The following is a 15,079-nucleotide window of genomic DNA, read 5'->3' as shown; positions in this document are numbered from 1 at the left end:
GTGATTCTCTTGCCTCAGCCTCCCAAGTAACTGGTAGTACAGGTGCCTGCCACAATACCTGGCCACAATGCCTGGCCATTTTTGTTGTTGTTGCAGTTGTCATTGTTGTTTTTTAATCTGACCCTGGTCAGGTTCGAACTTGTCAGCCTCATTATATGTGGCTGGCGCCCTACCCACTGAGCTACAGGCGCCACCAGGAGTTGGTTATTATTATTCTCACTTTATGAATGAGGATATTGGGGCTCAGAGAGGTTAGGTCACTAGCCTCCAGCCACACAGGCAAATCTGGGGCTAGACCCCAGGCCTCTGGAATTCAAGCCTTCCATTACTCCCAGCATTTGCCTTTCAGAAACTGATGACTGTACCCTTACTTACAGAGAGGAAATCCCTGTCGTGGGCCACACTCGAGGCTCCCCGGCCACCTGCCCCCACAGCCTCTCACCACAGGGCTATAACCACCACACCTGATCCCTTGCATCATGCTAGAGAGAGAGGGTAAGAGGAGGAGGGCTTTTAATTTTAGAATAATTCCTGCCATGTAAGGCCTCCTGCTGGGGTTCCCTGGCAGGAGGGCGCAGAATGGGAAGAGCCCCTCCCCAGCAGTCCCCTAGGCAAGCAGCCACCTCCCTGCCCACTTGCATGGCTTTTCCTGTGGGAGGGACTGCTCTTTCCGCCCAGGTGGTCCGTCTCCATGGCAACATTCCCATCCCAGGTGGTCGTAACCTTGGCAACCAGGTACTACCGCCCCAGTGCCTAGGAGGCTCTAACTTGGGCGGTGTCCCCCTCCCAGGTCCCCCACACCAACCCAGGGCAGTTCTTAAGTAGGAAGGGAGGACACCCACCTGGGATGATGGGTCCAGAAACAGCAAGGGATGCTCCAAGGTCACCCAGCAGCCAAGAGCAGCCCAGCCTGGGATATGCCACCAGACTTCAAACCCACCTCCTTTATCCTAGAACCTGCACATTCTCCTCATTTGCTGAGCACCACCTACTATGTGGCCAGACCCATGCTGGGCCCAGGCATGGCTCCCTGCCTCTAGCAGGCACTGGCCATGGAAAAAAGAGAGAAATAAGGCAGTGATTTCTGGGAGCAGTGAGCACCTCCAGGGAAACTGCTCAGACCCCCAGAAACCCTGATCCTGGGAACAAACTCTACCCCCTTCAATGTCTCTGGATCATTCATGCATTCAACCAGCATTTATCAGACACTTGCTCTGTGTGTTAGGTGCCAGAGACACAACCATGAAGGAAGGAGGCAGAAATACATAGGATAATTCATGAAATTACAGAATATCCTTTTTTTGTTTGAGACAGAGTCTCACTTTGTTGCCCTCAGTAGAGTGCATGGTGTCATAGTTCACAGCAACCTCCAACTCTTAGGCTCAAGTGATTCTCTTGCCTCAGCCGCCCAAGTAGCTGGGACGGCGTGTGCCCACCACAACACTCTAGTTAGTTTTAGAGATGGAGTCTTGCTCTTGATCAGGTTGGTTTCAAACCCATGAGCTCAGGCAATCCACCCACCTCAGCCTCCCAGAGTGCTAGAATTACAGGTGTGAGCCACCGCACCTGGCCCAATTACAGACTATCTTAACAGGAAGGTCCAGGAGGCTGGGAAAGACAGAGGCTTACATGAGTTGAGAGGTAGATAGGGGTGGCAGAGCAGACATCTGTCCCCACCCTGAGGTCTCCCTTCAGCCACAGCCACGCTCCTGGACACAGCAAGCTTCCTGGTGTGCCCCTCTGTCATTGGGGGCCCTGGAGGATGAGAACTGCTCCTGTCCCCATTGTACAGATTCAGAAACAGGCTGGAAGGAAGTCCCCTGTAATCACACAGCCAGGGTATGGCAGGATCTAGACTTGAACAGAGGCAGTTGGCTAATGTCCTTCACCCTCCATGACTCAAAGCAAGTGTCCTCTCTGGGGGAGCTGCCCTAAACCTGGCTGAGGTTGGGCATCAGGTACCTCTGCTGTCTTTCCCATCCCCTTTTTGTTATTATTTTGTGCATCTGTTCCCCTTGTTCCTTGAAGTGTTTTCTCCCTCCAGAGCTTTGCCTGGCATACAGTAGGTGCTCAACGAATGCCTTTCTCCAAGAACCACAAGAGGCAGAGATCAGGAAGTTATTTTTCAGAGAGAGAAACTGAAGACCAGAGAGAGGAGTCAACCCTCTGAGGTCACACAGCACAGTGGCACCACCATGTACCTTCTCCAGGCTGGCCAGTAGGGGGCAGGTCCAGGAGGGAGTCATGTGGTTCTTCCAGGCCTCTCCAGAGCCAAGAGGGGAACTGCTTCCCCTGCAGCATCCCATGGGAGCACTGGCCTGCGGCCTCCCAGGATGCGGTTTCTGGGACTCCAGCCAACGCGACAGTCTGGGATCAGAGCCTGCTTGAGTCACAGGTGGCTGAGTGGATGCCAAGCCACCATCAAAGCTACTGGGAGGACGCAGTGGGTGGGGAGGACTGCAGGGCAGGCAGGGTAAAGGAGGTGGACAGTGCAGGGTTACGGGGCCAGGCTCTGGATGGAGCCAGGCTTCCACCCCCTTGCTTGGGACAAATAGCATCTCTGAGCCTTGGTCTATTCATCTGAGAAGTGGAAATAATAAAAGTGTCCATCTTGTGACAGTTAAGATGCAGCAAGGATCAAAATCCCATGCTGAGAAAGTGGTGATTCTCAGCTGATGTTTTTAATATAATTGAGGGCAGATTATACTAAAATCTGACCTTGTACCCACCACACCCACCACAGAGCATCCTACCTCCCAAGCCAGACTCTGCAGTGTGAGCCCCTACATGGTCTGCTGGGCAGACACTGTCCTGGGGCTTAGGATGCCCCACTCCTGATCCCACTCCTGCCCTAACTTGCTCCCCCTCGGGCCCCCACAGTATCCCAGTTTGAGGGTGGGAATAGGGACCCTTCACCTTGACATTCAGTGGTTCTTAGCATCTCCTTAGAAAGGATGCCTGTCATCAGATGGGGCTGGGCCCCCTCTCTTCTTGAAGTTCCCAAGTATGGGGGTACCCATGGCTCCCCAAACCGGTGGCTGCCTATAAAAACGCATTATTTCCACAAACACTTCGTGTCTGCCCATCCGAATGGGGATGGTGCTGGTGGTGACAAGCCAGGTTAAACAAATACAGTGATTGGTATTCCAGGATAGGGAACAAGTCCAGAGGCCTTGAAACCGGTGGAACATGACCCCAAGGGAACAGGGCACCAACCAGGGGACCATGAGGACCAGAGTGGGAGAAGGTGGGATGGGAAGATCCAAAGGCATATGTGCAGTATAGATAGGATCCCAGAGCAATAGGGAGCCACACAAGGTTCTGGAGCCTACTGGCTAAGCTTCCTCTTATGAGTGAACCTCAGGGCCGAGCTGGGACAGGTATCCAGGGGCAAGTATTGAAGGCCTGGAGTGAGGGAGGAATAGAGGAAGCGGTGGTAGGTTCCAGAAGGTTCCAGATGGGACACCCTGCGGCACTTGGGGAGCCCTGGGTCTCTTGCAGGGCAGGGCCGGCAGACTCGTCAAGGCCACGAGGACAGAGGATCCTCCGCCACAGTACCAGCAGTGCACACGCTGAGTCCTCCTGCAGACCCCAGCGAGCAGCCCTGGCACGCGTCCTGGCTGCGGGCTGGGCCGGCACTCTGGGCACCTGCGCCCCACGTGTCGCCGCACACCTGCGGCCCCAACAGGCGCGCGCGCGCTCCGGAGCAGCCCCCGCGCGCTCCCGCCATGCGTGCTGGGGAGGCCAGCGGAGGGAGCGCGCAGCGGGCGCGCGCACGGCGGAACCCGGGAGGAGGAGGCGGCGGCGGTGGTGGCGGTGGCGGCTTGAGTCGGCTCCGGGCGGCCCCCGCGCCGCAGCCCGCGCCGTGTCCGCGGCGGAGCTGCCCAGGTGAGTAGCGGCACGCGGGGCCCGAGCAGGGCGCACTGGCAGGCCGGGGACACCACTCCCTGCGCCCCGCGCCTCTGTAGCCCGTAGCCCCCCATCTGCGCCCCCATCCTGGGCCGAGGAGACTCGCCCCGCGTGTCCCTCCCCGAAGCATCGCTCCTCGCCAGGCCCCCGACGCTTCCCCTAGAAACTTTGGGGTCCAACTCCCCACGCTGGGGTCCCCCCGCACCTGCCCTGGGGCACCAAGGAGCGGGGAACCGGGTGGGCATTTCCCTGGGGCAGTGGGGATGCCGGGAGGATGCGTCTTCCTTCGGAGGGGATGAGGGGTAGCTGGTTGGGTCTGGGGATGTGAGGGCCGTCTGGATGGAGCCTCAGCCCTGCACCTTCCTTTCTCCCCCAGGCGGGTCTGGTCCAGCCTCGGGGTGCTGGAGCAGGAAGGCAAACAGGCTGTTTGGGGTCCACACCAGAACCTGCCCCATCCCCAGAACTGAGACAGCTCAGTCTGGCTGGGAGGGATTTGGAGGCACAGGGCTGAGCCCTCTGCTCAATGGGCCTGTATCCAGGCAGTGCCAAGCCATGGTAGGGGCTTCTCTCCATCACCTGAGGCTGGGCCTGGGTGCCCCGGGCCTCTGGGATCTGGCCAGTGGAGGCACCTAGACCTCATTCAACAAGTTGGGGGCTGCAGCGCACTGTGCCTCCCTCTGCACACAAGACAAGACTTTAGTCCTTAATTTGGAGACCACTTTGTGACTTGGTTTCTTCATATGTACCTTGGACACTAAAGATGCAGATGTCCCAAACCCTCCATTTTTGAGGAATCAGAACTTCTTGAGGGGATGGGCCCCAGTACCTGCATTTGTAGCAAATGGCCCCTGGTGAATACATATGCACACAGCAATGCTTGAGAACTTCTTGTTTCTAGCAGGGGTGGGAAGGAGGCATCTAGCCTGGCATGGTAGCAGGTGGAGGGCTGCTCTGAGGGTGGGGGCACTTTTTAGGGCTGGGCGGGACCTTTAGAAACACCAGAGCTGGGTGGCACCTGTGGCTCAAAGGAGTAGGGTGCCGGCCCCATATGCCAGAGGTGGCGGGTTCAAACCCAGCCCCAGGCCAAAAACTGCAAAAAAAAAAAAAAAGAAAGAAAGAAAGAAACACCAGAGCTATGAGACCCAGAGCAACCTAGGAGGGTTTCCTGGAAAAGGTTGGCGCATGGGAAGGGTTTAATGGTGTGTGAAGGAAGAGTAAGGGATTGTCTGTCACAAGGCTGGGCCATGACTTTGGGCAAATTACTTCTTTTCTCTTGCATCTACCTGACAAAGGATTAAATGAGACATGCCTCAAGCCCCTAGCCAGGTGCTGCCAGAAAAGAGATGGACATGGGGCAGTCCTAAGGGTCATGCTTGTTATGACACCAGCCCTGCCATACCTGGTGAGCCTCAGTGTTCTCATCTATACAGTGGGAGTGGCCACTGCTGTCCACCCTCAGCTTAAGCCCATGAGCTACAGGTCCCTTGGTGAGTGCAAATAGAAAGCAGATCTGAAACGGCAGTTTGATGTCTCTTCCCACCATTCTGTCATTCCCTGGTGCCCCTGAGTCACCACCTAGTCACTAGGTAGAGAGCCTCCCAGAGAACTTCCTAGCAAGGTTTGTTCCAGGTGGGCCTCATCAACCCACCCACCACCACATGTCAAGCCTTGGGGAGCTGGGATTTTGTGGGTAGGAGGCGGCAGCATCAGACTTAGGTTCAAATGCAGACTGTCTTCAGCTAGGGCCCACTCTGACCCTCAGTCTTCTTTTCTCCAGAATGAGCTTCATTATCTCCACCCTCAGGGCTGAACTAGTGGGTGAAGTGGCCAGAGTATACAGTGGGCTCTCCAAAAGTGTTTCCAGGTCTGGGGGCCCTGCCTGTAGAGGGTAGTCAGTAGCTCCCATACACAGGCTGGCAAGGAAAGTGGGTTGAGAGGCTCCATCCCCCAGAGGGGTTGACAGGGACTAACAGCAGATGGAAGCTAATTAGGGCTTAATGAATTTCATGGTTGAAGTCCTGAGAGGGCCCAGATCTAGGACATAGATTGTACCAATCCTGGGGGACCTACAATGTGTCCCCAAAAGTATACCTCAGAGGTCCAGGCACTGCCAGGAGCCCCCTCCTCCCACTTCTGTCTTAGAAGCTCAAATGGGGGACACTTCCAGACCACAGTCTCCATGTTCCCACTGCCCCGATTATAGTGGAGGGCCTAGAGACGGAGGGGCCAGCTAACAAGCTTCTGTCTCCTTGACCTCCTGTCAAGTCAGTCTTTCCTGAGGGAGGGGTCGGCATCCCCAGCCCTGAGAGGGGTCAGAGGGAGGATGTGTCCAATGTAACTTTGGTGGGGACCAGCCCAGGGCAGCAAGGTCTGCTTGGAACAGAGGAGACAGAAAGGGGCTAGGGCTTGATCAGGGCAGATGGAGGGAGCTGCCCCCCAGCCAGGCATCAAGGGAGTTCAAGGAGAGGAACCCAGTTCCCCTAGCCACACTTTGCCACCATTTGGGCTAAGAGCTTCCTGGCAAATCAGTCCAGGATCAGTATTGGAAGACAGCTCTGGGCATAAGGAAGAGCATAAGATCTGCCTTCCTTAGGCCTTAGGCAGATCAGGGGGATGTCCTAGGCAGGTGCCTGCACTGCAGCTAATGCAGGTGGCAGACCCCATGGGGAGATCAGCACTTCCTCCTTCCAAGGTCCAGGAAGCAGGTGCACATCTCTAGGAGGCCTGTGCCCCCTCCATATTCATGACCCATGACCTTGTACGCATAAGCTTCCCTTCGCTGCTGTAGCAGTCACCACAAATGATTGGAACTACACACCTTTGTTATCTCACACTTCTGGAGGTCAGAGAATAGTAGGGACTTCACTGGGCTAAGGTCAAGGTGTGGCAGGGCTGGTCCCTCCTAGGGAATCCAGGGGAGAGTCCTTCTCCCACCTCTTCCAGCATCTAGAGGCTGCCGCGTCCCTCGGCTCAGGGCCCCTTCCTTCCCCTTCACAGCCATCAGCACAGCATCTTCCAGGCTCTCTCTGCCTCTGACCCTCCTGCCTTCTGAGGACCCTGTGGGGACACTGCCCCCCCCAAATAATCCAGAATGACCTTCCATCTCAAAGTTCCCACCTGCCTCTTCTGCCATATGAGGTGCTATATCCACAGGTTCCAGGAATTAGGACGGGGATGTCCATGAGGAGGCCATAATTCAAAATCCCTATAGACAGAATGGTGGGGTTTTGTCTGTTTTGTTCATTGCTATTTCCTTTAATAGCAAGAACAGTGCCTGGCATGCAATCAGCGCCCATTAAATACTTATTGAATGAATGAGATGAGGACTTGGCCAGGAGCAGCACAGGGCCTAGAACTCAGCGTTCCTGACCCCAGCCAGCACCCAAGGGAGACTTGTCCAGAAAGTGTCGATCCATCAGAACCTTCTTGGCTGGCTTCTCTCTTGTTCCTGGTGTCAGCCCAGGGAGGCAGTTGTGCAGATGAGGAAGCTGAGGCTCAGAGTTAACTGCCTCTGTCTGAGGCAGTAAGTGGCTAGCTCAGGTAGAGACCTGAGTCCCTGTCCTAGCTCTGGAGGGGAATGGGTACTGGGTTTGCAATTCCGCCTCCCCTGATCCTGGGCTCCAGTCACCCCATATCACTGAGCCCTGCATGTACCCCAGTTCTGCATGGGGAGGGGTATAGTGAGGGGTCTAGTCAGGAAACAAGGTGAGGTAAGGTGACCCGGGGTCACACCACTTGGAGCTTGACATGTCTTTACACTGCGACTCATATCATGTCATGCTCTTTCTTAGCATCTTCCGTGCTCCCCATTGCTCATAGAATCAAGTCTGAACACCTTACTGTAGCTTCAACTCCCTGTGAGATTTTACCCTTTACCCAACTCCCACCCCTCTAAACTCAGACACATCCACGCCCCCAGCCTCCCTAAGGATCTACCTGCACCTGAACACTGCTCCCTCCACCTAGAATGCTATTCCCTGCACCTTGCCGGATTGGTTCTTGCTCACTATCCAGGTCTCAGCTCAGACAGACCTTCCCTGGCCACACTGAACAAAGTGACAGACTGGAACAGACCCCCAACTCCCTGAAGTGTTTTCTCCTCAGCACTTTTCCAAACGATCTACTTTATTTGTTGGGGTGATTCTTGTCTGTCCACACAACATTCCACTCGGTAAGAGAAGAAGATACAGAAGGACACACAGTGTGAGATTCCACTTATGTGAAATGTCCAGAACAGGCAGATCCACAGAGACGGGACATGGCTTCGTGGTCACCAGGGGCTGGGGGTGAGGGGTAAGGGTGACTGTTGATGGGGATGTGGCTTCTTGGGGTGATGAGAACGTTCTGGAGTTAGATAGTGGTGATAGTTGCACAACTCTGAACATGCTAAAAAGCACTGAATAGAGTACTTGGAATGAGGGGGGATATGCACTTCACGCAGGCTAGAGGCCATGGTCTGCATGGACTGCCCTACGCTCCCTGCACCAGCCCAGGACATGGCACATGCTGGAGTTTAGAAGGGCTTGAGTCCTGGAATGTGATTAGTGTTGGGGTATCTGCACATGGCCACCCTCACCTTCTCAGGGCAGGCCCCAGGCCCCTGACTCCTGCCCACAACCACCAAGGGCATCCCTGGCACTCAGCCTGGCCCCCCTGCCAAAGGCCTTTGCGGCCTCTGCTGCAGCTTGTCGCGCATGGTAATGAGGCTTTGTCCTTGAAACATGCATAGTCTGTCCACAGGGGCCCATACTGCATCCCCTGGACCCCTAAGCCCAAGCAATGGACTCTCCCTAAGGCAAAGGCCTGAGCAAGACCCTATGGGGACAGATGGGCAGCCTGGCCCTTGTGGGATATGCCCCTTGGTGGGGAGGACAGGCAGGAAGGTCCTTAGCTCTAGCTTGATGCTGGCCCCAGCTCTAGCTTGATGCCTGTGAATGGCGAGGCACAGAGCCGAGGAGCTGACATCACCCAGGGACACAGCTGTCCCCTCCTGCCATAGCATTTATTAGCAACCAATATGCCATATGCTTTTGTCTTCTTTTTTTTTTTTCTTTTTAAGAGGGTCAGGGTCTCTCTCTGTTGCCCAGCGCAGAGTGCTTTGGTGTCATCACAGCTCACTGCAACCGCCAACTCCTGGGCTCAAGTGATTCTTCTGCCTCAGCCTCCAAGTAACTGGGACTACAGCCACCTGCCACTATGCTTGGCTAATTCTTCTATTTCTTTTGTAGAGACAAGGGACAAGGTCTTTCTATGTTGCTTAGGCTGGTCTTATAGTCCTGGCCTTAAGCAATCCTCCCACCTCAGCCTCCCAAATTATTGGGACAAAAGGCACACGCCACTGTGCCCAGCTGTGATGCACTATGTGCTTATTTTATTGTGTGTCACTGTGACACAACCTAAGCTCCTTAAGGACAGGGATTTTATTTATTTATTTATTTATTTTTGGAGACAGAGCCTCAAGCTGTCCCCCGGGTAGAGTACCGTGGCATCACAGCTCACAGCAACCTCCAACTCCTGGACTCAAGCGAGTCTATTGCCTCAGCCTCCCACGTAGCTGGGACCATAGGCGCCCGCCACAACGCCTGGCTATTTTTTGGTTGCAGCCGTCATTGTTGTTTTTTTGGTGGGCCCAGGCTGGATTTGAACCTGCCACCTTAGGTGTATGTGGCTGGCGCCTTAGCCACTTGAGCCACAGGTGCCGAGCCAAGGACAGGGATTTTCTGCACTTCCCTGTTCCCCATTGTATTCCCAGTTGGTGGAAGAGAGATGAATGAATGAACCAACAAATGAATGAGCCCGAGGACCTGGCATATGGGAAGTTCTTGATAAACATTTGGTAGTGACTTGGGCGAGTCTCTTGTTTATGTAGAAGCCTAAGTTTCTTCATCTGGAAAGTGGGGGTTGTTGAGGGCCCCAGACGTAGGGGGGTAGGGCATTCAGGGAGTCTGGTCTGTAACATACTTAGCACAGGCCTGGGATTCTGGAAATGCTCAATCCACATCCTTAAGGACTTTTCTCTGGCTGCACTAGCCACAGAGCAGGACTCCTGTGGATTACAGGCTCAACCCCAACATGGACCCCACCCTCAGCCGAGGGAGGAGGGTACCCAGGGCTAAAACTGAGGAAACATGGGTGTAGACCAACCCCAAAGGCTCCTTGGCCCCCAGTTATGTCACCAAACATCTGCTGAGCTGGCCTTGATGCTTTTGTGATGGGGCCATAGGGCCATGAGGCCAGCACAAGAGCAAGGAGCCTTGCTTAGCCAGGGCAGCTCCTGTGGGCTTCATGGCTCTGCCAGAAGGGTACCTTATTGCAGAAAACAGAGAAGTCAGGGTCCCTCAGAGGGTGGGGTCCCCCCAGCCCTGGGAGAGCCATAGGAGGAGCATGGGGTATGTGGTCTTTGTCACCCTTGGTAGAGTGCCGTGGCATCATAGCTCACAACAAGCTCAAACTCTTGGGCACAAGCAGTTCTCTTGCTTCATCCTCCCGAGTAGCTGGGACTACAGGCGCCCGCCACAATGCCCAGCTATTTTTAGAGATGAGTCTCACTCCTGCTCAGGCTGGTCTAGAAACTGTGAGCTCAGGGCAATCCACCTGCCTTGACCTCCCAGAGTGCTAGGATTACAGGCGTGAGCCACTAAGCCTGGCCCTTCCTGCAGCATTTTTTTTTTTTTTTTGAGACAGAGTCTCACTGTGTCACCCTCAGTAGAGTGCTGTGGCATCACTGCTCAAACTTTTGAGCTTTATGCAATTCTCTCGCCTCAGCCTTCCAACTAGCTAGAACTACAGGCGCACGCCATAATGCCTGGCTATTTTTTTGTTGTTGTTGTAGTTGTCATTGTTGTTTGGCAGAATCCGATTGGGCTTGAACCTGCCGGCCCTGGTGTATGTGGCTGGTGCCCTAGCCACTGAGCTACAGGCACCGAGCCTGTAGCTGTTTGAATACTGTGTGTCCTTGGACACATTGCTTGCCCTCTCTGAGCCTCTGTTTCCCCATCTATAACAAGCTGAATCGTCATTTCTTCTTTGGGTGCCCACAAGATGCCTGCATCAACAACAGCAGGGCTCTCGCTCAGGGTGATTGTCCCCCTGACATGGGGCCTATTTTCAGGTCTTATCTGATCCTCTTATGACCCCCCAGTCCCATTCTGCAGGTGGAAACAGTGAAGCTGGAAGTAGGAGGAGAAACTCCTTCTGCTGGGGTGTGGGATCTGGGTTGTGTTTGGAGGTTGAGCTGATGGCACCAAGTAACAGATAGGCGAGAGTGTAGGCAAGGATTCTGGCCTGTTCAGGAGGGAACATGGGGCCAGGGTTGGCCCAGTGTGGTCACCAGGTCACAGTGGGTTGTCCTGGAAAAGGTTGGGGATGTGGCTAGGTCCCTAGGGCCAGAGCTCAGGGGACATGTGGTTGCCAAGACACACCAGAAAGAGTCATCAGTGAACAGATGGTGACTGCATCCTAGGAGGACAGGAGATGCCCCCAGCATCCTGGGAGGGGGTGGCCTGGGGAACAGAGAGAGATAGCCCTCCGGTGTCACCTCTCCCAGGGCCACAACCTGAGGTGAAAGGAAAGGCAGAGAAGTATAAAGAGTCAGTCAGCCTCTTGCTGTTCAGCAGGGTCCTGCCTTGAGGCCTGTGCCCTGCGATGCCCCCTGAGCAGTCTGCACCACAGATAGCCAACTTTCTTAGCTCTTTCTGGTCTTTGCACAATAACCTAGAAACATCCTAAAACTTGGGGTCTCAGTCTTCTAACCCCACTTTACATGAAGACAGGGCTCCAGGGTAAGGACAGAAGCCCAGAGAGTCACCTGACTGCACAGGGCACCTAGCCTCTTCCTCATCTGATAGTGGCCAGAATTGAGGGGTACTCAGGCATCTTGGCTAAAGCCCCAGGCAAACCTTCCCCCAAGTCCACCCTCCTGCTGCTTGCCAGCCTCCTACGCAATGAATGTCTGGGGAAGAAAGACCAAGGAGGCTGATGCAGGTCCCTCAGGCCACAAAGGAAGCAAACTCAGGGCCTGTAGGCAAAGTCCAGCTTCCCACTGTCATTGCTGCAAGTACCAGCCTTTCTTCCCAAGTTAAGGGGGCCTGACTCTTAAGGGGAGACATCAGAGGCTTCAGTTCCAGCAGCAGCTTCCTCCCCGCTCACCCTTCTGAGCACCCTGCAGAGTTGATGATAGAGCCTGGCCTGCAGGGAGAGGTGAGGGTTGAAAAACTAGGTCACAGCTCAAGTGGCCCCAGCCAGGCACAAGGGATCAGCTGTCCCCTCAGCCCAGGAGTAATTATAGAGCGAGAGCTCTGTGGACGCCCTGGAGGGTTCTTGTGCCTGGGTTTTGACAGGCAAGGTCCAGAGAGGGTATGTTTTTCACTGGAGGTCACACAGCCGTCAGAACTGAGGTCTCCCACTAGCATTTCTGTTGCTGGATCTCAGTCACCATGACCTAGCGATTCCTGACCTTTGGTTACTTGAGTACTTCCTGATTTTGTCCTTATCTGCATCCTAAGGGAACTACTTTGTAAAAAATTTTTTCAAGCTTAAAAAAAAAACTTTAAAAAAAAGTCAGCTGGGGCTCAGCGCCTGTAGCTCAGCGGCTAGGGCACCAGCCACATGCACCGGAGCTGTTGGGTTTGAACCCATCCCAGGCCTGCCAAACAATGACAACTACAACCAAAAAATAGCTGAACGTTGTGGCAGGTGCTTATAGTCCCAGCTACTTGGGAGGATGAGGCAAGAGAATCACTTAAAGTCCAAGAGTTTGAGGTTGCTGTGAGCTGTGATGCCCTGGCACTCTACCAAGGATGACATAGTGAGACTGTCTCAAAAAAAAAAAAGTCAGCTAGGAACAGTAGCTCACTCCTATAATCTCAGAACTTTGGGAGGCTGAGGCAGAAGGATCAGAACTCTGGAGTTCAAGACTAGCCTGGGCAAGAGCAAGATACCATCTCCACAAAAAATACAAATGTTAGCCAGGTGTGGTGGCAGGCGCCTGCAGTCCTAGCTACTCAGTGGGTTGAGGCAAGAGGGTCACTTGCCCAGGAGTTTGAGGCTGCAGTGAACTATGATGACACCACAAGACTCTACCCAGGGCAACAGAGTGAGATTCTGTCTCTTAAAAACAGAAAGGAGGACTTGGCACCTGTGGCTCAAGTGGCTAAGGCACCAGCCACATACACCTACGTTGGTGGGTTCAAATTCAGCCTGGGCCTGCCAAACAACAATGACGGCTGCAACCAAAAAATAGCTGAGCGTTGTGCTAGGCACCTGTAGTCCCAGCTACTTGGGAGGCTGAGGCAGGAAAATCACTTGAGCCCAGGAGTTAGAGGTTGTAGCTCAGCGGCTAGCATGCCAGCCACATACACCGGAGCTGACATGTTCGATTCCAGCCTGGGCCTGCAAACAACAATGACAAGTACAACAACAACAACAAAAAAATAGCCGGGCGTTATGGCAGGCACCTCCAGTCCCAGCTACTTGGGAGGCTGAGACAAGAGAATCGCTTAAAGCCCAAGAGTTTGAGTTTGCTGTGAGCTATGATGACACAGCACTGTATGGAGTGTGACATAGTGAGACTCTGGCTCAAAAAAAAAAAACAAGAAAGGAAAAAGCTCATTTTCATCTCTAAGACCACAACAGCACTTTAACAACTACGTCCCACCTCCTTACCTGTCCTGCCTCTTTTCTCACCTCCTTTCAATCTTGCGCTTTCTGAGTAAATTATACAATTGTTATTCCCTCAAGACTGACCATAGCCCTTCCTGGATCTATTTTCTCAGCTTATCACCACCCAAAGCAAGGGAGAGTACATGTATTTATCTTGTTTATTAGCTGTGTGCTCCAAGAAAGCTGATCTCTTTTTTTTTTTTCTCCCAAGACAGAGTCTCACTTTGTCACCCTTGGTAGGGTGCGATGGCATCATAGCTCACAGCAACCTCAAACTCTTGGGCTCAAGTGATTCTCTTGCCTCAGCCTCCTGAGTAGCTTGGACTATAGGTACCTGCCACAACACCCAGCTATTTCTAGAGACAGGGTGTCATTCTTGCTCAACCTGGTCTTGAACCTGTAAACTCAGACAATCCACCTTTCTCCGCCTCCCAGAATGCTAGGATTACAGACATGAACCACCTCGCCCTGCCAGATCTCTTTGTCTTAATGTCTGTTGTGTCCTCCACACCTGGAAAATGCTTGGCATACTGTAGGTGTTTGTTGACTGACTGACTGACTGACTGCATCAGTAAATGAGGAAAAACCAGCTTTATGGTATCTTGGAAGGTGATGATAAAAATCAGCTCAGCAAAAACACAACAATGTTTTAAGTTCTAGATGGAGGAGCTGCCAGGACTTTGTCTAAAACAAGATTAGCAAGTGTCCTAGGGGTATTAGAGTGCAAGGACCACTGAGTTCCACACCAAAGTTGCCCCTGCCCCTGATAGGAAGGATTCATTGGTGTCCAAGAAGAGAGTGGCCATCTCCCTACAGGAGTCCACGATATTAGATGCCTCAACACTGAACTCCCACAGTTGCCCCTCAAACCAGATGTGAGGAGCACAGCATAGCATTGTACAGGGTTGGGCAGGGTCTGTTCAAAGGAAGAGAAATGGGAGGGAGATGTATGCAAACGTCCTGGGACAGTAGGCAGCAGGGTGAGTGACGGTCTCCTGCTGAGGAGTGAGAGTTCACAGTGGCCAGGATTAGGCCAGGGATGTGGGCAAGGGCTCTGACTGCCATCATTTGTGCTATCCAGGAAGAGATGCTCACAATTGACAAGGGTTTTAGTGGCATTTCAGGGAGACTCAGGTGGGGACTGACCTTGTTAGAGCAACCAGGGAAATTACATTTAAAGTTAGACCAAAATGAAGTTGGGGAAAGAGCCATGTGGGAAAGGCTCCCTTCCAGTCAGAGGGGACAGCCCATGCAAAGACCCTGGGGCAGAACTGCACCTGGCCTGTTGGAAGCACAGCCAGGAGGCCCATGTGGCTAGACCAGAGTGAGGAGGGGGACAGAGGGAGGGAGGGAAGGCAGTGGATGGGGCCAGGTGAGGCAGGGTCTGCAGGCTGCCAGTAAGACTTTAAATGTTGGCTCGGCGCCTATAGCTCAACCGGCTAAGGCGCCAGCCACGTACACCTAAGGTGGTGGGTTCGAATCCCCAGCCTGGACCCGCCAAACAACAATG

The 15,079-nt window shown here is 53.7% G+C and overlaps 1 protein-coding gene across 1 annotated transcript in view; it reads left to right on the top strand.

Annotated features, from left to right (window-relative positions):
• The first annotated feature begins 3,812 nt into the window (after positions 1-3,812).
• LINGO3 (leucine rich repeat and Ig domain containing 3) overlaps positions 3,813-15,079 on the top strand; it is a 19,102-nt gene continuing 7,835 nt past the window's right edge. The window contains exon 1 of the mRNA XM_003788714.1: positions 3,813-3,888. The gene's annotated coding sequence lies outside the window, so the exon portion shown is untranslated. The remainder of the gene's footprint in view (positions 3,889-15,079) is intronic.

The sequence above is a fragment of the Otolemur garnettii genome, unplaced genomic scaffold (genome assembly GCF_000181295.1).
Source record: "Otolemur garnettii isolate 467f Iridium unplaced genomic scaffold, OtoGar3 scaffold00029, whole genome shotgun sequence".
Classification (NCBI taxonomy): domain Eukaryota; kingdom Metazoa; phylum Chordata; class Mammalia; order Primates; family Galagidae; genus Otolemur; species Otolemur garnettii.
This window is presented reverse-complemented; position numbering and strand designations above follow the sequence as displayed.